Source organism: Camellia sinensis, chromosome 11 (assembly GCF_055761805.1).
Source record: "Camellia sinensis isolate YWXY chromosome 11, ASM5576180v1, whole genome shotgun sequence".
In the NCBI taxonomy this organism is placed as follows: Eukaryota; Viridiplantae; Streptophyta; class Magnoliopsida; order Ericales; family Theaceae; genus Camellia; species Camellia sinensis.
The window spans coordinates 72,861,330-72,888,855 of NC_138971.1; the positions used below are offsets into that span (position 1 = coordinate 72,861,330).

General features: G+C 40.1%; 1 long non-coding RNA gene across 2 annotated transcripts in view; it reads left to right on the forward strand.

Moving 5' to 3' along the window:
* The window catches only part of LOC114281263 (uncharacterized), an 89,590-nt gene that overhangs the window by 46,171 nt on the left and 15,893 nt on the right, over positions 1 to 27,526 (forward strand). The window contains exon 4 of one of the 2 annotated variants that reach the window (XR_014344070.1): positions 22,966 to 23,288. The exons of the other annotated variant lie outside the window; for it this stretch is intronic. This is a non-coding gene — a long non-coding RNA (uncharacterized LOC114281263). Of the gene's footprint in view, positions 1 to 22,965; positions 23,289 to 27,526 lie in introns of those variants that run through there. 2 annotated transcript variants of the gene reach the window in all.

A 27,526-nucleotide genomic window follows, 5' to 3' on the forward strand; every position in this document is an offset into this window, starting at 1 on the left:
CACTTGTTGCTTGATTTTGGTACTTGTAGTGTAATTTTGCTTACTAGCTTAACATGCCGAATGAGTTAGTCCATCATTCTAGCATGTGTTAGCTTTGCTCCAGCACTTTTTTTCTCATGCTTTAGCATGCTTTAACTCTGATTTGGATGGTCTTGGTCAAATATGCTTTGCTTTGTATAGCTATAGTGTAGTTGGCCTTTACTAGCTTTGTATTTTGAGCCTTCTAGCATGCTTTTCTCGAGTTATTTACATGATATAGCATCATCTAGCATGTAATTTCAGAGTATATAGTGTAGTCACACTCTCACATATTCCACTCTTTTATGGCTTTGAGAGTTGTGCCTTTATGCCTTGTTTATGAGCCAATACATGAGCATGCATTTTTTTGCTTTTCATGCTACCATCTCAGCACATTTTGGCCACTATTTTGGCATGCTGTAGCTCTGTTTTGAGCTGGTTTGGTCATTTGAGTATTGTATTGCATGCCTCTAGTGTTGTATCCTTCACTAGCCTTAATGTTTTTGGCTCTTAACATGTTGTACATGAGTTTGCATGTTCTAGTCTTATTTCTCATGCCATATCAGCACTGAATTTTTGCAATCTTCCCCCATGCTTCACCCTTTCATTTGCTTTGAAAGTAGTCTTAAGCCCTTTGTTAGCTTGAGCATGGAATTGAGGCTCTCATGCCTAATGATTTTAGCCTTCTCTTGAGGGTTTCTACTAACCAAAAGCATGCGGCTTCTTTCATGCTCAAGGTGCTTGTGGCTGAGGCCATCTTTCCCATTAGAGGACTTTCACATTTGGACAAATCAATGAAGGGATGGTTTGGTAACTTAAAATGAGTAAACAAGAATTGAATCAAGTAAAACATGCCAATATAAGCTTGTTACATGTGCATTGCATTGTGTTCAATCGGACGTTATATTGAACACAAGGAAGATTGGTTCATTTCATACTTGAAGTGATGAAAAGAGCCAATCTCCTTTGTCTCCATTGCCTTTGATCTTTCATGATGAGGTAATGGACTTGTGTCTTTGTTTTGTGCATTCATTGAATTTGTGCAAGTTGGATCCTTGGCCATCATGCAGTGAAATGCTTGATTGGTGGCTTTAGACCCAATGGTGCCACTCCTTTGATGTTTTGAGATGATAAGGAGTGGCATAGTACAAACATGTCCTTGGGAGAACCTCCATTTTTCTCTGTTTTGTGCTCTGTTGAAGTTTGGTGTCATAGCACACCAGTGGTCGGTACCCTTTCATTGTTGGCTGGCAACCTTACATCCTTGGCTAGCAGAGGCACACTTTTGGCCGACAGATGGCCAACAGCCACCATTCATGGCCGGCAGGCCACTGGTGCACTCCCCAGCATTGTTTTGGTAAGTTTCAGCAGAAAGTTCTCGGAGACACCCTGCAAACAGAGCCTCTAAAGAGCAAACCGGAGAGATTTTCGGGACGAAAATCGAGGCATGCATGTTCAACTTCTTCAAACAGAGCTGAGGCCGTATAAGTTTAAAGCTTACTTGTTAGATAGCTTGAATTTGTAATTTGATTAGCTAATTTGTTAATTAGTTAAAGTGTTGTAATAATTAGTTTAGTGTTTGCTAGTTATTCAATTTGGTTGTGTAATAACTAGTCTAATTAGTTTAATTAGATTAGTTAAGTAGCTTAGCTTAGATTAGCTTAGCTCTCGTTCGGACCCTCCGTCGAGAGGGCATAATGTTGTAATAAGGGTGCGTGTGTGTGTGCTTGTCTTCCAACCCCACTTCTTTCTCCTTTTTACTTAACCGCTTTCGATGGTTAGTTTTAGGGCATTTTTCGATTAGCATACCTTATGCTTTGCATGCGTGCATAATTCATTTGTCTTACATGCACCGGGCTCGGCGCATCATTCAAACTGCAGAGTATTTTAATACACTTACTTGAATACGTGTTTCAAAACATGTATCAAATTGTTACATTCATATGCCATCTTAGATAGCCGAGCCTATTAATTGCATATTGCATGCGTTGCATTAGGGATTGCTAACATAGTTAGGGATCATGCATTATTTCTAACAAACTTTTGTTTTCGCTCGGAGTAAACTGTAAGTCTTTACGCTTTAGCATACTTGCATGAGTGTGAGTGTTGTCATGATAGTATGCTTGCCATGAGGCTATTTGCTTAAGTGTTTAACTACTTGAATGCCTGTGGATGAAGGCTTGATTACCTGAATGGGAACAATTCATTGATTGTGAGTTTTAAACCCACTTGAGGGTGGCAAATCATCATGTTTTCTAAGCCCACTTGAGGGTGGCAAATCCGTGCTTCAGCTTACTTGCGAGTAACACTTTCAAACCATTTTCAAAAACAAACATGAGTTGTTTTGTTCAAATTTTCGATGATTGAGTCTATACTTGTATGCTGTGCACATCACATAGTAAAGTTAGCTAATAATCGGATAAGAACCCATGTGTTTATAAAACAACATATCTTGCTTAGTAGAGGCCAATCTTTTGATCGGGCGAGCAGGGGTGCTCATTTCAGGACCTTTCCCTCTCGTACCCAAGTTCCCGAGCCAAGGCAACTTTGGTGATGACGGACACGTGGCTTTGGCACAAGTCAGGGTTTCCTAAATTTTTCAAAAAAAAAATATTTAGGTGATGACTCTGTAATCTGGCAAAGCAGTCCAGTTTTGGCATTATTTGATTCAAAATCAATTTTTCAAAATGATTTGCCGGATTGGACTTCTTTGGTGTTTATCAGTCTTACATTGCACTGTGAGATTAGATTCAGAACCGTGACAGGAGTCCGAACTGTAGTAGCTTGGGCCTAATTCGCGCCCTCTCCAAAAGAGGGGCGCGCAGAGGAAGTTCGGGCGGTCTACAGTTTTTGGCGACTCTGTTGGGGATTTAGGGAACTTGACTCGAACTTATGATTTGTTGTTTTATTTACACTTATGTATTTCTTTGCATTGCATTTGCATTGGTGCGCTTAAGTCACAGTGTTTGCCATCTATTATTCCTGAACGGTTTACCGGAGGCTTGCTTGGAAAAGCGTGCCATGCGGCTGATCGGTTACGGGCTCTGCCACGAGGGAAACACAAACCTTGGTTTTGCCTAGGCACCCTGTTGCATATCGGAAGCCATAGAGACCATTCCAAACTAGGATTGGTTGCTCATCCGAATGTAGGTTGTTTAAAATCGCATGCGTGCGTAGTGAACCCCTAGTTCCTGACGAAATTAGGACAGGGAAACCTTACCCCACCATAGGGGTGTTTTGGCTCTCACTTGCTTGATATGTGCTGTTAGGGTGTGTCTCTACAGGAATGCATGTATCAATTGCAAGTCTGGGTATCAGTCTGAGGACATCAGTGTTTGAGGATATCAATTTTGAGGCGGAAAATTTTGGGCCAGAATTCAGTGTAGAGAGCACAGTCATTCAACTATACGCATATCTGTTCTGGTGAAATCAGGCTGAGGCGCTAACTGTTTTCTCTTTTGCTAGGTCTTGGAACCATAGCTTCAGAAGGCTCCAATCTCCCCCAGGTACATTAGACTTGTGTTGATAGATTTTGTCAGGTCAGAGATTCAGTTCAAGGGCAATCGATGTTTCCTTCGCCGAGGCAAGGCAAAAAGGTCAGTCAGGCACAGATCACCAGTTCAACAGTTTCCAGTTCAGCGGTCATTATCTACCTCACATGTGTGCAGTTGGGCTCATATTCCCGCTTCCAGCTCAAAAAGAGAGAATATACTAGAACCGATAGATCAGCACTCCTCAGTCAATATAAGTATGGAAGACGTGATGCGTCAGCTCCAACAGACTATGGAGGCCATGCAGCGAGATGCTGCCCGTCAAGCGGAGGTTACCGCACGCCAGACTGAGGTTGTGGCCCAGTAGGCTGAACTCATAGCCAATCTTCAACTGCAATAGCAACGACCACAACAGGCGACAACCTCTGCATCCCACCCACCTCTAGTAGAAATTCCTGCACCCCGGGCCCTTGCCCCTACAGCTAATGTCTAGGAGAATATGGACATTCCGGTGGATCCAATTCCACCTCAGACATCCAAAGCACAGGCCTACCCGATTGAGGCCCCTTTTGAGTCCGAAATGGATCCAACTACATTAAAAGTGAGCAAGCTTGAAAAGCTGTTCAAGAGAGCTCAAGGCGTTAACTCCATTCCAGACATAGAGGATGATTACATGGATTCGGCAGTGACATTGCCAGACCGGTTCAAGATGCCACATATAGACCATTTTGACGGTTCTGGAGATCCTATGGTACATCTGCAGTTGTTCTCGGATATCCTACGACTGATGGGCCTCTCCAGACTGGAAAAACTTTCCCTCTTCAGTCGGACCCTGTTGGGTGTTGCGGGCCATCTGGTATGCTAAATTAGAGAACTCTATGAAACAGAATTGAGAAGAGCTGGCTGGGGCCTTTATTTCTCAATATTCCTACAACACACAGATCGAGATCACAACTCGTGATCTTGAAGTCACCCGCCAAGAGCCAAAGGAGGGTTTCTCAGAGTTCGTGGCGAGATGGAGAGCAAAAGGCTCGATGGTGACTACAAGGCCTTCCGACAAAGATCAGATCAGGATGATTATTCGGAATCTGCATGGCAAGTTGCTGCAAAAGATGATTGTTCTACCTTTGTTTACCTTTTCAGACCTTCACGAAATGGGGGTTCAAATCGAGGATGCCCTCAAACAAGGGATCTTTATGGAAAAAGATGAGCCTTTGAAGAAGAATGTTGTTCGCAGTTCCAATGCTACTACTGATGGTAGCACAGCTGTGAAATTCTCAGAAGTAGACACTATCACCACTCCCCTCAATGGCCAAAAACCAACTGTAGACACTCCATTTTTGACCGCCCTTAAGACTTGGGCGCTATTGATGGTTTACTCGGTAATGAAAATGTGCAGTGAAAAGGGTCAATTTCTTCGGCAAGGAGAGAGTCAAACCCCAACTTCATATCCATTTTTGGACCAAAACTATCTTGACCAAAAGATTTTGAGACCTTGAAACCCTCTCTTTCAAAATATTTTTGAAAATTCTTCTGCGATGTTGTAACGCTCACATTTTGTTAAATGTTGCGCTTTTTAGTAAATCAAGCAGGGACAAAGTAGAAATAACTGAAAGAGAGGTGAAGGGTATGTTTGGTTTGAGTTTGGGAGATGAGTTTTAGAGATAAAAAGTACGAAAAGTTGTTTGGTTTGGTTTTTTTCAAAAGATGTTTTAGAAAATTATTTTGAGAGAGAGTTTTGAAAAAAGTGATTGATTTGATGTGTATGAGAGAGAGCTTTGTTTGGAAAACTTGTAAACCAAACAAGCTTTGGAAAATTTTTTTGGAAAAATTTGTTTGGTTTGATTACTTTTAAAAACTTATTTGTAGAGAATTTTTCCCAAAACTTTTTGGGAAACACAAACCAAACGAGGCCGAAATCTTTGAAAAATCTTTCAAAACACCTTGTTTAGGGATTTGGAGTTGAAGAAAATGAGAAAGGAAAGAAGAAAACTAGTTTGGGAGGAGTTCGGCATAAATCTGGGTAGGATCGAAACTGAGCGGCTTCACCAAAATAGGTATAACTTTTTTCACATTTCTTATTTTACTGCCACCATTGGAAAGCTTACTTCCGGGGCTTCAATTTGGACACAAGAATGACCTAAAAAGGAGTCCAGAAGAAGGAGTTATGGCCATTTGAAGTTGGACCTGAAAAGCAAATTTTGCCTGCCGACCAGAAAAACTGGCTGCCCGACCAGAAAAGTGGTCGGCCGACCAGAAAAGTGGCTGGCAGGTCCCAAACTCGGTTTTTTTGAAGATATTTTCTCTCCACCTGTCTTCCACAACCTCCAGCTGTAACGTCCTCAAAATAATACATATAAACCCACATTCCTGACATGCATAGACATAAGAGAATAAAGCATACTTCTACTTATCGGAGTATTCATTACAAAAGTATTACATGTTGACAATAAAAGTAAATGTCTTATGGGCTTGCAATTTTCCAAGCCGACACTTGGTTACAAAAAGAGAGTATTAACTCATACACATGAAGCTCTCAGCTTGAATTTACATGTAATACCAAAATAACAAAACGATCAAAAGAGTCTTCAACTCCCAACACCTTCCAAGCTCTGTCCTTGGAGGTAACATGTCACCTAAACCTGAAAATGATGTCCCATATAGGGTGAACCAATGTCCAGTAGAGATATACTAAACCAAGTATGTGAAATAACTAAAACAATAGCATTTGAAATATGGTTAAAACTTATAAATCAACTTACAACACTTTTCAATTCAATATCAAGTACATCCATATTTCATTTCAGTTTTCTTCTCTTATACAGTTTCGATTCATAATTATGGCCCAGAACCTGGCCAAACAATTCAATGAGACTAAAACACATATTAAAACACTTCCATACTTCACAATTCACATGAGAATATGACTCAGATTAAAACACTTCCAAACTTCAACACTTCCATATTTCTAGTGATACATAGATTTGCTGTATCAGTGGAGTCCATCCCCTATCTGCCCTCAAACCATGGAGTCCATCCCCTATCTCCTCTCAAACAATATACATATACAATGTATTTAAACATATAATCACACGTATGGAGTGCATCCCCTATCTCCTCCCACACAAATATACATATACAATGTATTAAAGCATATAAGCACATATGGAGTACATCCCCTATCTCCTCCCAAACAAAATACATATACAATGTATTTAAACATTTATCATATACAATGATCAATCAATACACAAATTTGATGTATTATTCCAACCGTCATATTCAATGAAGTAACTAGATGACTAGTTTCAGTTTTCCCTAATCAACATACACTGTCTACAACAATCAAGACTATCCTCCACTGATAGCCCAAAGCAGTTATCTCTAAACAGATAATCAATTTATCACACAGATAAAATAACAACATTTTCATAGGTGAGTGATTAATTTATCCAACTACACCAATCAACTTTATAATTCCTCAATTTCACAATTTCTAATTCAATTTCATATTTTTCAAATTAATGATCCAAATTAATTATTCAACATAACTAGGGCATTTTCCCCCCTTTTCAAATATCAACCCTAAGGCTCAATTTTATCAATTTAACAAGAATAATATCATTTTTCAGGGTCGTGCATACTTATGGAATTTAACATTTTGAAAACCCCTTTTTATAAATTACACAACAAACCCTAACTTTTTCCAAAATTACCCAACGACATTAACTAATCGAAATGACTAAAATTTATGTCAAAACTCATAGATTAGAGTAGGTTATCCTTACCTCGAAATTAGGAGCCCAAAGGAGTTGATGAAGAAAACTTGAAGTGCTCCAAACCAAGAGATTTTCAGATTAAAGTGAAGCCTACACCACCCTCTATCTTTCTTAGAAAGGGATTAGGTTAGAAACACTATAGAAGTAGATGAAATCCTAGAGAGAAGGTATGTAGAGGGAGAGGGAGAGTCGGATCTAGGGTTTGTGTAAAAGAGGAGATGAAAAAGTGAAGTGTAATCCCGCTGCTATCAACTGATATATTCGAAGCTTACTCGAGCGAAGGATTGGTTGCTCGAGCGACCAGACACAAAGAAAACTCGCTTGAGCGTAGAAATCCTCGCTCGAGCGACCAACACAAAGCTTCAGGTCTGCAACCCAGAAGCACACTCGAGCGCAAGAATGCTCGCTCGAGCGAAGAAACCCAAAACATACAGCTCGCTCACTCGCTCGAGCGAAGAATCACAACCTTCAGGTCCAAACTAGATGCAGATGCATGCTCAAGCGCAAGACTTCTCACTCGAGCCACCAGACACAAAACTCAACTCTCGCTCGAGCGAAGGAACTAAAACAAAGAGCTTGCTCGAGCGACAAAAGTCTCGCTCGAGCGAAGACACCAAAATCTGGGCAGCAACCATTTGTTCCCAAACATAACCAACCTGTTACAAATCTGCCCAACACATCCTAAAACTCAAATACGAGGAATTAAAGGACGGAAAAGAAGCATATACAATAACTGACATCCACGGAACCAAGTCCGGAATACAACAACCAAAGGAGAGAAAATCGGGATCGCTATAACCTCCCCCCTTAAAGAATTTCATCCCCGAAATTTAGAATACAACGAAAACACAAGGCCAACCGATCATATAAAACTCAACACCCGAGCACTTAGGAAAGAAACTATTCTCACAACAAACCTTTGGTTAACTCTCACAACAGAAGGGGCTTACCAAGGAGACACGTCCCAATGACAACACTCTGGCACCAAAAATCCTTAACAAAACCAAACCTTTCCCGAAACAAATCACCGAAACACTCGACTAGCGCTGCAAGTTAAGCCACTACTCAACATTCATAATTCCAAATAAGGCGATCATAGCAAGTCTTTTGTATAAATATAAAGAAAATCATTTTCTTGTTCATGAAACATTTCTCAAGATGTTCAAATTTTCAATGTTGACGTTCCAAAATAGATTTTGCATTTTCCATGTGAAACTCAAAAGTTTTGTAACCATTTTTCATAAACACGGTGTTACCCATAACACATAACCATCCACAGTTTATTTGCCAAAGACTATTCATTTGGAATTCCTCATAACATTCAAATTAAATTAAATCCTCAACATTTTCCTTTTTAACCATGCCCTTAGAAGGCCATAACGCTAGGAAGAATTTGTTTTCCAATTCCTTTCCAACATAACAATCGGTGAACTTCTACCGTCCCCCAACAACACCCATCACTTATACGGTGATGCCACAACCAACATGAAATATAACATTTCTATAATGATAGTTAATAGAAATAACAACTATGCTATCAACACATAAGGTATAAGAAATTCATGATTTTGCGATTTCATTCCATTATAATCTTCATTAGAAATTATCAGCTACACGAGCCAAATATATATACAAACGAGAAATCTATAACATGTTACCCCAACCCGGGTTTTTTTTTTTTTTTCATTGATTCAAAATAATTCTCACTCAAGCTTCCCAACTACGTACACGGGACTTAAGGTTTGTAAAAACATTTCAAGGCATCTATAATCTGATAGCCTATACCCACAAACTCAAGCTTTTCTCAAGGTGACCAATGCCAACTAAAACTTGATGACAAGAAGCTGACTAATCAACTCAATAAACCTCCACACTCGGTAAACCAACCACTGATGTACTACTCAATACCATTTACTCCAAACACGGAGGTCCCTGCACAAACCCCAAATTTTGGAGTCTCACCGGATTTCTTAAGATCGAACGACACCATCACTGTTTCTAGGGGAGTCATCACCTCCCATGCTTACATTGCAAACCTGCCCTTTCTCCTCAAACTCAAGACTGACATGGTCAACCTCAATCACACAACAATACCAGGGAGGAAATTGCACGCCCTCTAATCAAAATAACGTAAGCGTTTATAAGGTTGAAGTCCTCAACCAAAATTCAAAACCGACTACTATAACTTCAAATAACCTTCTATTTGCCCATGTGGAAGTTACACACCACATCAAGACACTTTGATTCTCCCATCCACCCCTCACACGTATGCCTACATGGCACGCACCCCCTCATTTCACATTAGAGTCCTAACTGAACCTTTCAAGTTCGGGGTAATATGCCATCCCCAGTCAATGCACATGCCCGTGCCTTACACCACACACACCAGAATTGAACAAGTCGCAACAACTTAGGCAGAGTGCCTCACTCCCTTACATAATTTTACCATCTCACCAGTGGTTTCACCATCCAAACTGGATGACAGACCCCTACACCAAAGTGACCCAGCACTATCAAACACCGAACTACTCGATTCCATGAGTAACCACATTTTCGCCTTACCAAGGCATTCTCCTAGGATTGCCCTATGACTGATTCCCTCCTATACACCGATCAACAAATGGCCCACACACCAAACTAGTAAAACCTCCTTGTTCTAAGATTGTACTCACACCTAAGTTGGCTAGCAAGGCTCACTATGCCACAACACCTACCATTACTACGCAACCGCTTGAACAGAACACATGCCATCATGGCATCCCCATCCTTCAATGACCTATAAGGTCAACTCTTTATTCCACATTCTTTTGTCACTCGTTCCAAGAGTACAATCAAAATATTAAGCCTCCGTGTCAAACCACTATCCATTACCACTACTGAACAACCATCTGGAACCAAGCCCCGGCACAATCATGTCGCCGACAAGGCCTTCCAAGACTTACCCTCCTCGCCATTATCCTAGACCTTCATCCGCAAACACCATACCTCTGTGACGCTACTCACGGGTCACACCCTGATCATGGGTTGTACATTCGACCAACCCTATCGACAGCATCTCCTGACTTACCAATACCGATAACCACGTTCTTAATAAGGGACTAACACTCCCTCAAATAAAACAATCAATCAGAACATATGAAGATTTGGCAACGTTACCTACCATGAAGGTACGAGTCTATTCCTAACGAAATTATGTGATATGCCGTTGTAAAAACATCAGGTTAAATATACAAAGCCTAGTGTTAATCGCACACTTCACATCCTCTCGTGGAGTTCTCATGACAGTAGACTAAAATCTCTACCACGCACATAAGATCAACTAGGGAACGCCCGTGAAATTCCGCACACCCGGCAAGTATAACTGTTCTCGCTCCAAAGTAGTCTTGACCAGGATACGCGCCCCTCAATAATTCTGCCTAATTTCAAAACATGGCTCCCTAGCCCTCATTCTCCTGAACCAAATCAGACGCATACTGATGCATTATTACAAAAATTTTACGGTTTCACAACAACCTGTTACATTAAATAAACTTTAGAGCCACAACATGCTCCAATCCGCCCAATCCATGGAAATTAACAAACAAAGGCATATATATATAAACAAGCAATTTTGATGTTTCAACATTCCCAAAACACATTGGTTACACAACAAAACCCAACGATTACAAAACGATAATTCACCGATAACAAAACAGATTAGCCAAAAAAAAACCATCCCATCGGTATTACCACCGTTACCGTTCCTCACTGGACTGCTAAAGTCGGTCATTCTCAAACCCAAGACATCCTACGAGCTCACAAGCCATGGACAAGAAGTACTGATGTGTCCCAACTGGCCACATTTGAAACAACTGCATGATTCCTCACTTGGGGCCTGAGAACTCATCTCCCTCGAGACCCTCAAAATCTGGACTACTTGTTTCTCATAACGATATCGTCCCTGCCCAAACGAATAAGGTCGAACCCTACTAGGTTGCAAAACTCCCAAAGAAGCCCCTGGCTGGGTATAGAAACGTTTGAGATGACCTTGCTAGTTTCACACCCAACAAGTAAGTGGTTCCCGAGTATGTGACTGGTTCACGGTCTAGACTGGTGGGGATCCCAAAGACTGCTTCCCTATCGAACACTCAATCAACCTAACTTCAGACTGACTAGATGATCCTGGTGGTATAACTACTGGTTGAATTGCCAACCCTGCCCTCTTCTTCTGTGGGCAAGCCGACGATTTGTGGCCCAGCTGACCACATTTGAAACAACTAGCAGACCCTCTTCTCTAAGACTGGCCTGAAAGCTGAACCTCTCTAGACCTCCCAACCAAAGAGTCCGGAACCCCTGACGAAGAAATGGATTTGGCCTGAGACTGAGCATGTGCTCGCCTCTACCTCTTACTAAGCCCAGAGTGCTTATGAACCGTAGGAGTTACCGAGATGGCCTCCTCTCTATTTTGTCCCATAGCTAGTACCGCTGCCTCCACATGAGCTGCCGCCTTAACAAGCACACTATAGCTCCTATGCCAAGACCCAGCGATCCTTTCTCGGATGTCGTCACACAGCCTACTCTCAAACTCTGAGCAACGCAGTTCCTCTGTCTCCACTAACTCTAGGAAAAATCTTGACAGGTTAGCAAACAACGCTTCAAACTGCGCCAAAGGTGTAGTACCTTGGTGTAACTCCACAAACTGTTTCCGCAATTCTTCCCGTGTGGAATAAGGGAAATCAAAACTTCCTCGCCTAGGCATCCTAGTGAAAGTAACAAAGATATTAGCACATTAACAAAAGTGCCAAAGTTATTTCACTCACGTCCTAACATGATGGACAACTGCAATTCATTCCACATTAGCACACAATCACATAAGCACTTACGAATCGCATTTCCGGATAGTGACTATCCCGTGGCGTTGCTAGAGTTCCAGTCAGAAACGGTAGTGATCAAGTGCCTTTCCAACAGGACTTCCAGAAACCCAAGGACCCAATAAATATCCTAGAAACTAAATACCATACCCATACAATCACATAAGCATGTTATCACATAAGCACATAACATGACACATAAGTCTCTAACAAGCGAGACAAACCCACTGTGGTACTAACCACTTCCCACGTACCCAAAGTATTCAAACCCGGTACGTTCTGATACCAAGTTGTAACGCCCTCAAAATAATACATATAAACCCACATTCCTGACATGCATAAACATAAGAGAATAAAGCATACTTCTACTTATTGGAGTATTCATTACAAAAGTATTACATGTTGACAACAAAAGTAAATGCCTTATGGGCTTACAACTTTTAAAGCCGACACTTGGTTACAAAAAGAGAGTACTAACTCATGCACATGAAGCCCTCGGCTTGAATTTACATGTAATACCAAAATAACAAAACGATCAAAAGAGTCTTCAACTCCCAACACCTTCCAAGCTATGTCCTTGGAGGTAGTATGTCACCTGAACCTGAAAATGATGTCCCAAATAGGGTGAGCCAATGCCCAGTAGAGATATACTAAACAAAGTATGTGAAACAACTAAAACAATAGCATTTGATATATGGGTAACACTTATAAACCAACTTACAACACTTTTCAATTCAACATCAAGTACATCTATATTTCATTTCAGTTTTCTTTTCTTATACAGTTTCGATTCATAATTATGGCCCAGAACCTGGCCAAACAATTCAATGAGACTAAAACACATTAAAACACTTCCATACTTCACAATTCACATGAGAATATGACTCATATTAAAACACTTCCAAACTTCAACACTTCCATAATTCTAGTGATACACAGATTTGTTGTATCAGTGGAGTCCATCCCCTATCCCCCCTCAAACCATGGAGTCCAACCCCCATCTCCTCCAAAACAATATACATATACAATGTATTTAAACATATAATCACACGTATGGAGTGCATACCCTATCTCCTCCCACACAAAGATACATATATAATGTATTAAAGCATATAAGCACATATGGAGTACATCCCTTATCTCTTTCCAAACAAAATACATATACAATGTATTTAAACATTTATCATATACAATGATAAATCAATACACAAATTCGATGTATTATTTCAACCGTCATATTCAATGACGTAACCAAATGACTAGTTTCAGTTTTCCCTAATCAACATACACTGTCTACAACAATCAAGACTATCCTCCACTGATAGCCCAAAGTAGTTATCTCTAAACAGATAATTAATTTATCACACAGATTAAATAACAACATTTTCATAGGTGAGTGATTAATTTATTCAACTACACCAATCAACTTCATAATTCTTCAATTTCACAATTTCTAACTCAATTTCATATTTCTCAAATTAATGATCCAAATTAATTAGTCAACATAACTAGGGCATTTTCCCACTTTTTCAAATATCAACCCTAAGGCTCAATTTTATCAATTTAACAAGAATAATACCATTTTTCAAGGTCGTGCATACATATGGAATTTAACATTTTGAAAATCCCTTTTTATAAATTACACAACAAACCCTAACTTTTCCCAAAATTACCCAACGACATCAACTAATCGAAATGACTAAAATTTATGTCAAAACCCATAGATTAGAGTAGGTTATCCCTACCTCGAAATTAGGAGCCCAAAGGTGTTGATGAAGAAAGCTCGAAGTGCTCCAAACCAAGAGATTTTCAGATTAAAGTGAAGCCCACGCCACCCTCTATCTTTCTTAGAAAGGGATTAGGTTAGAAACACTCTAGAAGTAGATGAAATCTTAGAGAGAAGGTATGTAGAGAGAGAGGGAGAGTCGGATCTAGGGTTTGTGTAAAAGAGGAGATGAAAAAGTGAAGTGTAATCCCGCTGCTGTCAACTGATATATTCAAAGCTCGCTCGAGCGAAGGATTGGTCGCTCGAGCGACCAGACACAAAGAAAACTCACTCGAGCATAGAAATCCTCGCTTGAACAAATAATACAAAGCTTCAGGTCTGCAACCCAGAAGCACGCTCAAGCGCAATAATGCTCGCTCGAGCGAAGAAACCCAAAACATATAGCTCGCTCGCTCGCTCGAGCGAAGGAAAGCTCGCTCGAGTGAAGAATCATAACCTTCAGGTCCAAACTAAACGCAGACGTACGCTTGAGTGCAAGACTTCTCACTTGAGCCACCAGACACAAAGCTTAACTCTCGCTTGAGCGAAGGAACCCTGGCTCGAGCGAAGGAACTAAAACAAAGAGCTTGCTTGAGCGACAAAAGTCTCGCTCGAGCGAAGACACCGAAATCTGGGCAGCAACCATTTGTTTCCAAACACAACCAATCTGTTACAAATCTGCCCAACACATCCTATAACTCAAATACGAGGAATTAAAGGACGAAAAAGAAGCATATAGAATAACTGACATCCACGGAATCAAGTCCGGAATACAACAACCAAAGGAGAGAAAACCGGGATCGCTGTACCAGCTGTTTCATGAACAGATATTTCGAACTAACTCTTGCTTTTTGCTATATATGAGCCATATCTCCCATTTTGCAAAGAAAAAAGATGAAAAGCATTTTTGGGAGCCTCTCTCTCTATAAAAGTTCTCTCTCTCTAGAAATTTCAGAGCTAAATCTCAGCTTTTCTCTCTAGTGGGCTCTCACTCTTGACCTTGTGTGCATACAAGAGATATACTTGGAGATATACCTCTCCCTTGCCTAGGCATCCTTGGTCAAACTTAACCACCATTAGGTTGTGGTTCTTTAAGGATCATTTGGAGCTCCTAAGGTGGTTTTAGCTCAGAGTTTGGACCTGTTTTGCAGCTGTGCTTCAAGGGTAAGCATCTCCCTCTTTTAAGCTCATTTTTGTACACTATCTTGGCCATCTTTGCGTGCTTGTTTTGCCACCCTTTCAAACTATTTTTGGCTTGGTTTGGAACTGAATAAAACTCTGTTTTTTAGTCCTAAAAATAATGGTTCAGGCCTTGTTTGGCTAGGGGGTGTTTCCTCCATTTTGCTCCTGGCTTGTAAGGCCTTTTGAGCTAACTTCCAAGCTTTTCAAACAACTTCTTTTTTGCCTTAAAACTACTAAATTCCAGAGAAATTTTAGTGGTAGAAAACTTGTTTTGAGGGCCAAAATAGGAGGGGGTTGTCCCCCCGCCTCTTCTCTTGTTTGCTTGTGTTGATGGCTCATCAAAGTGGCATGTTTGTTAAGCTTGTTTTGGCTCCATCTCAGCCTATTTTTGGCCTTATTTTAGTATCGCATACCTCTGTTTTGGCTTAGTTTAGGCCACCCTTGCATGCTTTATATGCTTGTAGTGCAAATCTTGCTCACTAGCCTTGTTAGCCTTACAAAGTAGCATGCTCTTGGGGTTTGAATTAGCTTAGTTCAAGCATGTTTTTGGTGTTATTTTGGCATGATATAACTCTGTTTTGGGCTAGTTTGGTCACCTCTTGCATGCTTCATGTACTTGTAGTGCAAATCTTGCTTACTAGCCTTGTATGCTTGATGTTTTGGCTTATTAATATAGCATATGTTGGCTTAGTCTCAGCCCATTTTTGGTGTTGTTTTGGCATGCTGTAACTTTATTTTGAGTGGTTTTCATCACTCAAGCTTTTCTTTGCATACTTGTAGTGCAATTGTGCTAAATTGCCTAACATGTGTTATTGTTTTGGCCTCTAAATCTAGCCATTCTTAGCTTATTTCAAGCATGTTTTAGAACTCCATTTGGGCTGCTTTAGGACTATTTTGGGCTGCCTTGGTCATATGGCCCATGTTTTATATAGCTATAGTGCAAATGCCTTGACTAGTCTTGAGTTTTGAGGTTCCTACCATGCTATACTTGTGATGTTTGCATGCCTTGGCATCATTTGGTAGGTAATTTCAGACCATAAACTTCTTCCATGCTCTCATGTTTATCACTCTTTCATTGTGTTTAAGAGTTATGCCCTTATGCCTTGTTTGTGGGCTAATTCGGGAGCCTATCTTTCTTGCCATCTTTGTTGCGAGTCTAGCATGTTTTTGCTACCATTTTGACCTGCCTTAGGTCTATTTTGAGTGCTTTAGGTCATTTGAGCATCGCTTGGTATGATTGTAGTGTAAAGCCCTTGACTAGCTTTGTATTTCAAGTCTCTTGGCATGCTTTATTCGAGCTATTTGCATGATATGGCTTCACTTTGCATGTAATTTCAGAGCATATTTCATTGCCATACACTCACATGTGTCGTTCTTTCAATGCTTTTGGAAGGTTGTGCTTTATGCCTTAAACATGAGCCAATATGTATGTCATCTTGCCTAAGCTTTTGGGCTATTATTTTAGTGTGTTTTTGGTGTTATTTTACCATGATACAACTCTGATTTTTGTTGGTGAAGTCATCTCATGCTTGGTTTTGATAGGTGTAGTGTAATCATGCTCATTGGCCTAGCTTACTTGATGTTTTAGCTTACCATGCTAGCTTGTTTTGGCTACACTCCGTGCATGTTTTAGCTTTGATTTGACATACTCTAAGACTGTTTTGGGTTGTCTCAGCCATATGGTTCATGTATTGCATAGCTATAGTGCAAGTGCCTATGCTTTTGAGCACCATAGCATGCTTTATTTGTGACATGTGCATGATTTGGCATCCTTTAACATGTTATTTCAGAGCATATAGTATTGCCATGTTCCCCCTTCTTTCATCCTTTGAGTGCCTCTAAGGGTCATGCATTATTTCCTTGTGTGTGGCCTAGCTTGTATGCATGCATGTCTAGACTTTTGAGCTCCCATCTCAGCATGTTTTGGTCTTTAATTTGACCTATTTGAGCTCTATCTATGGCTAGTTCATTCATTTGTGCCATGTTTTGCATGCTTCTTGTGTAGTCCTCCTTGGTGGCTTTGTGCCTTAGGCCTCCTAGCATGCTATGCTTATGTTGTTTGAATGATTTGGCATCATTTCATACCTAATTTCAGTGCTTATAGTGTGGCTACACTCTTACATTTGTCACTCCTTGAGCACTTTTGAGAGTTGTGCCCTTATGCCTAGTTGATGGGCTAATGCATGAGCATGCATTTTCTAGCCTTTCATGCCATCTTTTAAGAGTGTTTTGGCCATTGTCTTGGCATACTTGAAGTCTATTTGGGGTTGGTTTAGTCCATTGTGCCTTGCATTATATAGCCTTAGAGTTGTGTGCCTCAATGCTTAAGGACTTTGTTTTGACATACTTAAGTTGCATTGCATTGTGTTTGGATTGGGTGTTAATTCAAACACGAGAAATGAGGGATGTTTCATACTTGAAGTGATGAAACACGCCTCATTTCTCGGTCGCCGACCCTCTTGATCATGCATGATAGAGGTTAAGGCCCTTATGTTTTCTTTGTGCATTCACTCACATCGATTGTGCAATCTTGGCTTCTCGGCCATCATGCATTGCGATGCTCGGTTGGTGGCCCGAGAGTCGAGAACCGCACTCCCTTGAAGCTCATGAAATGATAGGGAGAGTGGTTGTGCACGCATATCTTGCAAATACATTGCTATGCCCCTTCTTGTTCTTTGTTGCAGCAAACTGGAAGTGCGCAGAATTTTCTAGTCGGCAGACCAGTAAAAGTGGTTGGCCGACCACTTTTTCTGGTCTGCAGCAAAGGTAAGTGGTCGGAAGGTGGTCTACACCACCAATAAGTGGTCGGCAATGCTCCTGGAGGTTCCCAAGGTGGTATAGAAGCTATCTGGAGGTTTGTGTAGTGTTCTGAGAATAAATGCAAACAGAGGCAAGTTGGGGCATCGCGACGGATTTCCGAATGAGGCGACCGAGCATGCATGCACTCTTCACCCCGAGGACATCTCTTTACTGCTTGACTTAGTGGCTTTGCTTAGCTAGCTAATGCTTTGGTTCTATAATTAAGTAGTTAATGCACTTCGCTATTCATTTGCATTTGTAATAACTAGTTAGTTAACTTGTTAGTTAATTAGCTTCGTTTTATACCTAATTAGTTAACTAGGATTAGTTAATTAGTTTCGTTTTGTAATAATTAGTTTAATTAGCTTAGATTAGCTAGTTAGCTTATTGTTCGGACCCTCCGTCGAGAGGGCACAACTGTTGTAATAAGTGTGCGTGTATGTGATGCATGTCTTCCAACCTCCATTTCTTTCTCCCTTTTATTTACCAGCTTTCGATGGTTAGTTTTAGGGCATGTTTCAATTAGCATCCTTATGCTTGCATGTTTGCATCACTCATCTGTCTTGCATGCACTGGGCTCGGAGCATCATACTAACTGCATTCTATTTCAATACCAATTTGAATACATGTTATCTAGTTGCATTCACATGACATCTTAGAATAGCCGAGCCTATCTTAGTTACATTTTGCATGTGTTTCATTAGGCATTCTTAACATAGCTAGGATCATGCATTGATTACTAACCAGCTTTTGTTTTGGCTCGGAGTACACTGTAAGTGTTTATGCTTTAGCATCCTTGCATGCGTGTAAGTGTTGCCATGTTTAGCATGCTTGCCATGAGGCTATGTGTTTAATTGCTATAACTGCTTGAATGCCTATGGGTGGAGACTTGATTGCTTGAATTGAAACAACTCGATGATTATGAGTTTTAAGCATACTTGAAGTGGCAAAATCATGTTTTCTAAGCCCACTTGAGGGTGGCAAATCCGCGTCTTAGCCTACTTGCGAATAGCAACTTCAAACCACTTTAAAAAATAAACATGAGTTGTTTTGTTCCAATCTGCGTGATTGAGTCTATACTTGTATGTTGTGCACATCACATAGTAAGGTAGCTAATAAACCGGAATAAGAACACATGTGTTTTCAAAAACAACATATCATGTTAGTAAAGGCCGATCTTTTGATCTGGCGAGCGGGGGTGCTCATTGCATGACCTTCCCCTCTTGTACCCAAGTTCCCAAGCCGAGGCAACTTTGGTGATGACAGACACGTGGCCTTAGGCACGAGTCAGGGTTTCCTAAATTTTCCAAAACAAAATATTTAGGTGGCGACTCTGAAATCTGGCAAAGCAGTCCATGTTTGGCACTTCTTGATTAAAATCGATTTTCCAAAACGATTTGCCGGATTTGGACTCTTTGTTGATTTATCAGTCTTACATTGCATTTTGTGAGATTAGATTCAGAACCGTGACAAGAGTCCGAACTATAGTAGCTAAGAACTACAATTCGCACCCTCGCATGCGGAGTGGAGTTCTCAGCGGTCTACACCAACCACTTCAAATCAGCCCCAAGCCCGAAAGTTCAATCCTCTTTACATGAGTCTCTCTCAAGTTTTGAAAAAGCTGTGAGAAGAAGGGTACCTAGAGTTCCTAGAACCTCAATCCCTTCCAAATCCTCTTCCACCAAGATATGACCCAGCTAAATACTATGCCTATCATTAACAACACGGTCATGATACAAACCGTTGCATCCGCCTCTGTCATAAGATTCAGGATCTTATTGACGAAAAAACCATAGCTCCACCAAAAGGATCTTAGGTTAGTACTGACCCGTCACATCCACACCTCAATCTAATCCATACACTGCCATCCACCTACAACCCCAGCATATACATCGCCCCGGCCCATCTACCCAAGCCTGAGGTGTTCATTCCAGAAAGCACGAAATTGTGCATGATGGATGCACCCGAACCCCAATCATCTCAAACCCGTGAACCCACTACTTCTAAGCTAATGAGAATGATTAAAGATCTTCAGAGAACTGTGGCAGATTTAGCCTTTGGGATATTGGCTCCATCATCGACCACATCACATACCAGGGGTTTCATGTCAAAAGGCTCCCCAATCTTGGGACAGGCTGCAGTGGAAGAAGGCCAATCCCTTGGCAAAGTGGAGGTAAGTGGTAAGAACAAGGTAGGGACAAGGGATGGTTTGGTAACTTAAAATGTGTAAATAAGAATTGAATCAAGTAAAACATGCCAATATAAGCACGTTATGTGTGCATTGCATTGTGTTCAATCGGACGTTATATTAAACACAAGGAAGATTGGTTTATTTCATACTTGAAGTGATGAAATGAGCCAATCTTCTTTGTCTCCATTGCCTTTGATCTTTCATGATGAGGTAATGGACTTGTGTCTTTGTTTTGTGCATTCATTGAATTTGTGCAAGTTGGATCCTTGACCATCATGCATTGAAATGCTTGATTGGTGGCTTTAGACCCAATGGTGCCACTCATTTGATGTTTTGAGATGATAAGGAGCGGCATAGTACAAACATGTCCTTGGGAGAACCTCCTTTTTTCTCTGTTTTGTGCTCTGTTGAAGTTTGGTGTCACAGCACACCAGTGGCCGGCACCCTTTCATTGTTGGCCGACAACCTTACATCCTTGGCCGACAGAGGCACACTTTTGGCCGGCAGAGGGTCGGCAACCACCATTCATGGCCGGCAGGCCACTGGTGCACTCCCCAGCATTGTTTTGGTAAGTTTTAGCAGAAAGTTCTCGAAGACACCCTGCAAATAGAGCCTCTAAAGAGCAAATCGGAGAGCTTTTCGGAACGAAAATCGAGGCATGCATGTTCAACTTCTTCAAACAGAGCTGAGGCAGTATAAGTTTAAATCTTACTTGTTAGTTAGCTTGAATTTGTAATTTGATTAGCTAATTTGTTAATTAGTTAAAGTGTTGTAATAATTAGCTTAGTGTTTGCTAGTTATTCAATTTGATTGTGTAATAATTAGTCTAATTAGTTTAATTAGATTAGTAAAGTAGTTTAGCTTAGATTAGCTTAGCTCTCATTCGGACCCTCCGTCGAGAGGGCATAATGTTGTAATAAGGGTGCGTGTGTGTGTGTGCATGTCTCCCAACCCTACTTCTTTCTCCCTTTTACTTAACCGTTTTCGATGGTTAGTTTTAGGGCATTTTTCGATTAGCATACCTTATGCTTTGCATGCGTGCATCATTCATTTGTCTTGCATGCACCGGGCTCGGCGCATCATTCAAATTGCATCGTATTTCAATACACTTACTTGAATACGTGTTTCAAAACATGTATCAAATTGTTGCATTCATATTCTATCTTAGATAGCCGAGCCTATTAATTGCATATTGCATGCGTTGCATTAGGCATTGCTAACATAGTTAGGGATCATGTATTATTTCTAACTAGCTTTTGTTTTGGCTTGGAGTACACTGTAAGTCTTTACACTTTAGCATACTTGCATGATTGTGAGTGTTGCCATGATAGTATGCTTGCCATGAGGCTATTTGTTTAAGTGTTTAACTACTTGAATGCCTGTGGATGAAGGCTTGATTACCTGAGTTGGAACAATTCATCGATTGTGAGTTTTAAGCCTACTTGAGGGTGGCAAATCATCATGTTTTCTAAGCCCACTTGAGGGTGACAAATCCGGGCTTTAGCTTACTTGCGAGTAGCACTTTCAAACCATTTTCAAAAACAAACATGAGTTGTTTTGTTCCAATTCTCGTGATTGAGTCTATACTTGTATTTTGTGCGCATCACATAGTAAAGTTAGCTAATAATTGGATAAGAACACATGTGTTTATAAAACAACATATCTTGCTTAGTAGAGGCCGATCCTTTGATCGGGAGAGTGGATGTGCTCATTTTTGGACCTTTCCCTCTCGTACCCAAGTTTCCGAGCCGAGGCAACTTTTGCGATGACGGACACGTGGCTTTTGGCATGAGTCAGGGTTTCCTAAATTTTTCAAAAATAAAATATTTAGGTGGCGACTTTGTAATATGGCAAAGCAGTCCAGTTTTGGCATTATTTGATTCAAAATCAATTTTCCAAAATGATTTGCCGAATTGGACTTCTTTGGTGTTTATCAGTCTTACATTGCACTTTGTGAGATTAGATTCAGAACCGTGACAGGAGTTTGAACTGTAGTAGCATGGACCTAATTTGCGCCCTCTCCAAAAAGGGGGCGTACAGAGGAAGTTCAGGCGGTCTACAGTGAGTGAGAGATAAAAGATTGTGGGGTTTGAAAATGATGTTGTACGGTGACAAAACTCTTGATTTTGGGACTTGGTTGAGAGTTGGGAAGAGAGGGGGTTTGCCCTAAAATGATTGTGGTATTTATTTTGTACAAATAAATGAAATTGGTGTTGTAAACATGAAATTGGACGAGTGTTGAAAAACATGATGGAATTCAGTAGATGATACGTCTCATCTTTAGAAATTTTCAATAAATTATCTATCTTGAGATTGAATATTTATTTAGAAATAACTGTATTGGGCTATCGGTGGAGAATAACTATGATTGTTGTTGAAATTGCATGAGGATTAGGTGAATTAAAACTAATCATGGTTGATTATCATTGAATATGATCATGTTTTATATACATTGTATATGTATGATTGTTTGGGAGAAGAAATGGGATGTACTCCACGTGTGATTATGTTTTTAAATACATTGTATATGTGTGATTGTTTGGGAGGAGAAAGGGGATAGACTCCATTATAATTAAGTTGGTCGGAGTGTCGTGGGTGAAAGTCCCAAAACTTATATATGGGTGTCGATCCCGTGGACGAAATTTTCGTAAAATGACAGATTGAAGTGTTTGTGTGTTAATGGTGTGATTGTAGAACCATTGAGTTGTAGTCTCATTTGGGTTATTGAAAAATAATGAAATTGACTCACGTATTGAAATGAATTGAAGGAAAATGAAATGAAATATGGACTTGGTATTCTATAACTATATAAAAATGTGAATGTTTTATCCTTGGCATTGTATATGCACATTGTACTTAAATCTTTGTTAAACCTCATATATTGTGTTAGATTATTTCTGCTGCGCTGTGGCTCACTCTATTGGAGGAAAAACATTTTTAGGCATTGATGGCATGCCCCCACCAAGAAAATAACATTGGAGGGGCTTTCAGGAAGCAAGAGTTTCTTTGTTTTGTTTCATTTTTGTATAGCCTAGGGCTTTAATTGTATGAGCTTGTCTTACTTTTGTTGTAACCAAGCCAAGACTTGGAACGGTGTAAGCCCATAGGGCATTTTTTTTTATGTTGAACTCTTTTGTACTATTAATCTTATGGGATGAAAGGACATTACATCCTGACTCATGCAGTTAAATATATTTATTTTGGTTAAATTTATGGTTATATTTTGGGGGTGTGATAGGCCCCATAATTATGAATTCTCGGTAATCTATTTGAGGTTGTAGGTAATCAAGAGGTTACTGGCCAGTCATGGTCTAAATTTTTAGGGACGGGTTTGGGTCGTGACAGTTTGGTATCAGTGCATGAGTTAATACCTCACACACTGGTCCCATTGAGCAATAAGGAGTCTAGAAAAGTTTTAAGTTGCAATCGTAATTCATGATGCCTGCATATGATATGGAAGTGACATGGAAAATGATATGAGGCATGTTGCCAATATATGTACTTGTGAATATTTTCCTTGTGTGTGTATAATTTTCTATTATATAGATCATGGTGAGGACGAGGGCGAATGAAGTGGAGAAGTCTACCTCCACACGACTTGATAGGTTGGAAAGAATGATAATGGACATGGTAGAAGCTATGAGACATCAACAACAACAACAACAGCAACCACCACCGCCACCAATGCCTATACCACCACTAGTGGTGCAAGACCACCAAGCTGAAGACCGAACAATTGCACTCACGAAAGAGTTTAAGAAGATGAAACCGCCATTGTTCAAAGGGAGAATTGACCTGATGAAAGCAGAGGGATGGGTGTTGGGTATAGAGAAATTGTTGAGGTCTTTCCATGTACTGAGGCATGAAGCACAGAGATGGTGGATGCTCACTAGAAATGAACAACAAGAATTGAATTGGACTCGATTTTTGGAGTTTTTCTATGAAAACTATTTCCCACAGTGTATACGAGACAGGAAAGTGACAGAGTCTAAGAATTTGAAGCAAGAAAACAAAACTGTAGCAGAGTATGAAGCACAATTCGTAGAACTTTCCCGTTTCGCACCACATGGTGGATACGAACTACAAAAAAGCAAGAAAATTTGACGGAGGACTCCGAAACACCATTCTCAATCGGATCACTGTATTAAAATTACCTAAATATGTCGATGTGTTGGAAAAGGGCGATAATGGCTGAAGGTAATATAGCTGCTCAAACTCAAATTTCTGAGTGGAAAGGAAAGAGGCAAAGTATGCAAGTACAAAGTGGAACGGTGTCATCATAGAATAAGAAACTGAATTTGGGGACCTCTAGTATTTCCACCTCTACTCGTGACTCGGCGCCAATTTGTCCAGAATGTGGGAAAAGATGCCGCGGGATTTGTTATCGGGTAACTGGGGCTTGCTTTAAGTGTGGAAAAATGGGCCACTTAGTGAGGGATTGTCCTCAGAGAGAATGACAAAATGTGAATAGAACCATTACAAGTTCAGCCAGCTTAACTCCAACACCAACAACAAAGATTGCTACAAAACCTACCAGTACCAGAAAGAATGTTAGACATGGAAGAGTTTTTGCCCTGATTCCTGGTGATGTGCAGAATACGGAGGCTGTGGTATCAGGTACATTCTCTATCAATGGTCACCCTGCTCGTGTGCTATTTGATTCGGGTTTTACCCAATCATTTGTTTCAAAAACATTTGCTAGTAATTTGAATAGACCTATGGAATCATTGCATTATGTGTTATGTATCTTCACCATATAGGGGCTCCAAGTTATGTGTTTCTATTTATCCTACATGTGAGATCTTGATTGGGATGTTCAATTATGCTAATTTGATGGCTCTTGATATGGATTATTTTGATATAATTTTGGGAATGGATTGGCTAAGTAAATACTATTCGACTATTGATTGTATGTCTAAGTAAGTTGTTTTTTGACCTCCGAAACAATCTGAATTTATTTTGACAGGACAGGAGGTAATTCCTCCACCTTACTTGATCTCAGCCATGGAAGCGTGTAACTTATTACAAAAGGGTTGTCAGGGGTATTTGTGTAGCATTCTTAATGGACAACCAATAGATGTATGTGTTCATAACATTCCAATTGTCCGTGAATTTTCGGATGTTTTCCCAGAGGAGTTGCCAGGAAAGTTGGTGGATCGTGAAATTGAATTTGTAATTGATATAGTGCCGGGAACTCAACCAATTTCAAAAACTCCTTATAGAATGTCACCGGTTGAAATGAAAGAATTAAAGGTACAGTTGCAAGAATTTGATAAAGGGTTCATTCGACCGAGTACCTCGCGTTGGAGTGCACCAGTTCTTTTTGTAAAAAAGAATGATGGGACACTATGATTATGTATTGACTATCGGGAGCTCAATAAAGTAACTGTAAAGAATAAGTATCCCTTGCCTAGGATTGACGATTTATTTGATCAACTGCAAGGTGCGCAAGTCTTTTCAAAGATAGATTTGAGATCTGGGTATCATCAATTAAAGGTAAGAGTCGAAGACATTGAGAAGACTGCTTTTGGGACCAGGTACGGGCATTATGAATTTTTGGTTATGCCATTCGGGGTTACTAATGCATCGGCGACCTTCATGGATTTAATGAACTGTGTTTTTACACCGTACTTGGATGAATTTGTAGTTGTATTTATTGATGATACACTCATTTATTTGAAAAACACTGAAGCTCATGAGAACCATTTGTGATTAATTCTTCAAACACTTAGATATAAGAAATTATATGCAAAATTGAAGAAATATGAATTTTGGTTGCAGAAAGTGGTGTTTTTGGGGCATGTACTTAATAAGGAGGGTGTTTCTGTTGACCCACACAAGATAGAAGCCATTGTGAATTGGTCAAACCCTATGAATGTGACAGAGGTGCGTAGCTTCTTGGGTTTAGCAAGATACTACCAGAGATTTGTTAAAGACTTTTCCAAGATTGCAGTGCCGCTTACCCAATTGACCTAAAAATGTGTTGTATTTGAGTGGACAGAACAAAGGAAATCTGCCTACCGTCTGGTATATAGGGGTTTGTTATTTACAATGATGCCTCTTACAAAGGATTATGATGTGTACTTATGCAGAATGGAAGGGTCATTGCATATGCTTCTCGTTAATTGAAGCCCATGAAAAGAATTATTCCACATATGACTTGGAGCTACCTGCAGTGGTATTTGCTTTGTGGCGACATTATTTGTATGGTACAACATGTGAGGTCTACACCGACCATAAAAGTCTAAAGTATGTCTTCACTCAAAAGGAGTTAAATATGTGACAAAGACGGTGGTTAGAACTCATTAAGGATTATGACCTGCAAATCCACTACCACCCCAGCAAAGCTAATACAGTTGCAGATGCTCTTAGCAGAAAGGTTATGGGGAATTTGAAAAAGTTTGCTCACAGGGCGAAAAGAGTTGTTACTTGAGTTGGAAAGAATGGAAATGGAAATTGTGCTACGTGAACAAGGCGGAGTGTTAGCGGCAATGTTAGCTCAACCAGCAATTATTGAAGAAATCAAGCAAAGGCAAATGAAAGATAAGTTTCTTAAGAAAATTTGGGATAACATAGAAACAAAGCCAAGGCCTGGGTGAACCCTTGAAAATTCAGTGTTGAAATTTAAACACGGGTTGTGTGTCCCAAATGTTCCAGAAATTAAAAGAAGAATTGTGGAGGAAGCGCATAAATCTAAATTTTCATTGCATCCCGCTAACACTAAAATGTACCAAGATCTCAAGCAAACTTTTTGGTGGCCAAATATGAAGGAAGAAATTGTAGAGTTTGTTTCAGAATGTTTACAATGTCAACAAGTAAAAGCGGAACACCAAAAACCAACGGGTTTTCTTCAACATCTCCCAATCCCGGAGTGGAAGTGGGAACACATGACTATGGATTTTATTGTTGTCTTTCCCCAAACACCCCAAGGTATGAACTCCAAATGGGTTATTATTGATAGAATAACTAAATCTGCTCACTTCCTATCCGTGAAAACTCAATATAATGCTGATAAACTTGCTACTGTGTATATAAATGAAATTGTTCGATTACATGGTGTTCTAGTTTCAATTGTATCCGATAAAGATTCGAAATTTGTGTCAAGATTTTGGCAAAGCTTAAAAGATGCAATGGGAACAGAGTTGAGGTTTAGTACGACATTCCACACACAAACTGATGGCTAATCAGAGAGAACAATACAAACAGTGGAGGATATGCTTCGGATGCGTGTCTTGGACTTCCAGGGGAGCTGGGAAACTTATCTACCATTTGTAGAGTTTGCATACAACAATAGTTTCCACTCAAGCATATGAATGGCACCATATAAGCTTTATACGGAAGAAGATGTCGCTTCCCAATGTGTTGGACCGAAGTTGGCGATAGATCATTGTTTGGGCTTGAAATTGTACAATTGACGACTTAGAAAATTAAGATCATTCAGCAAAAATTGA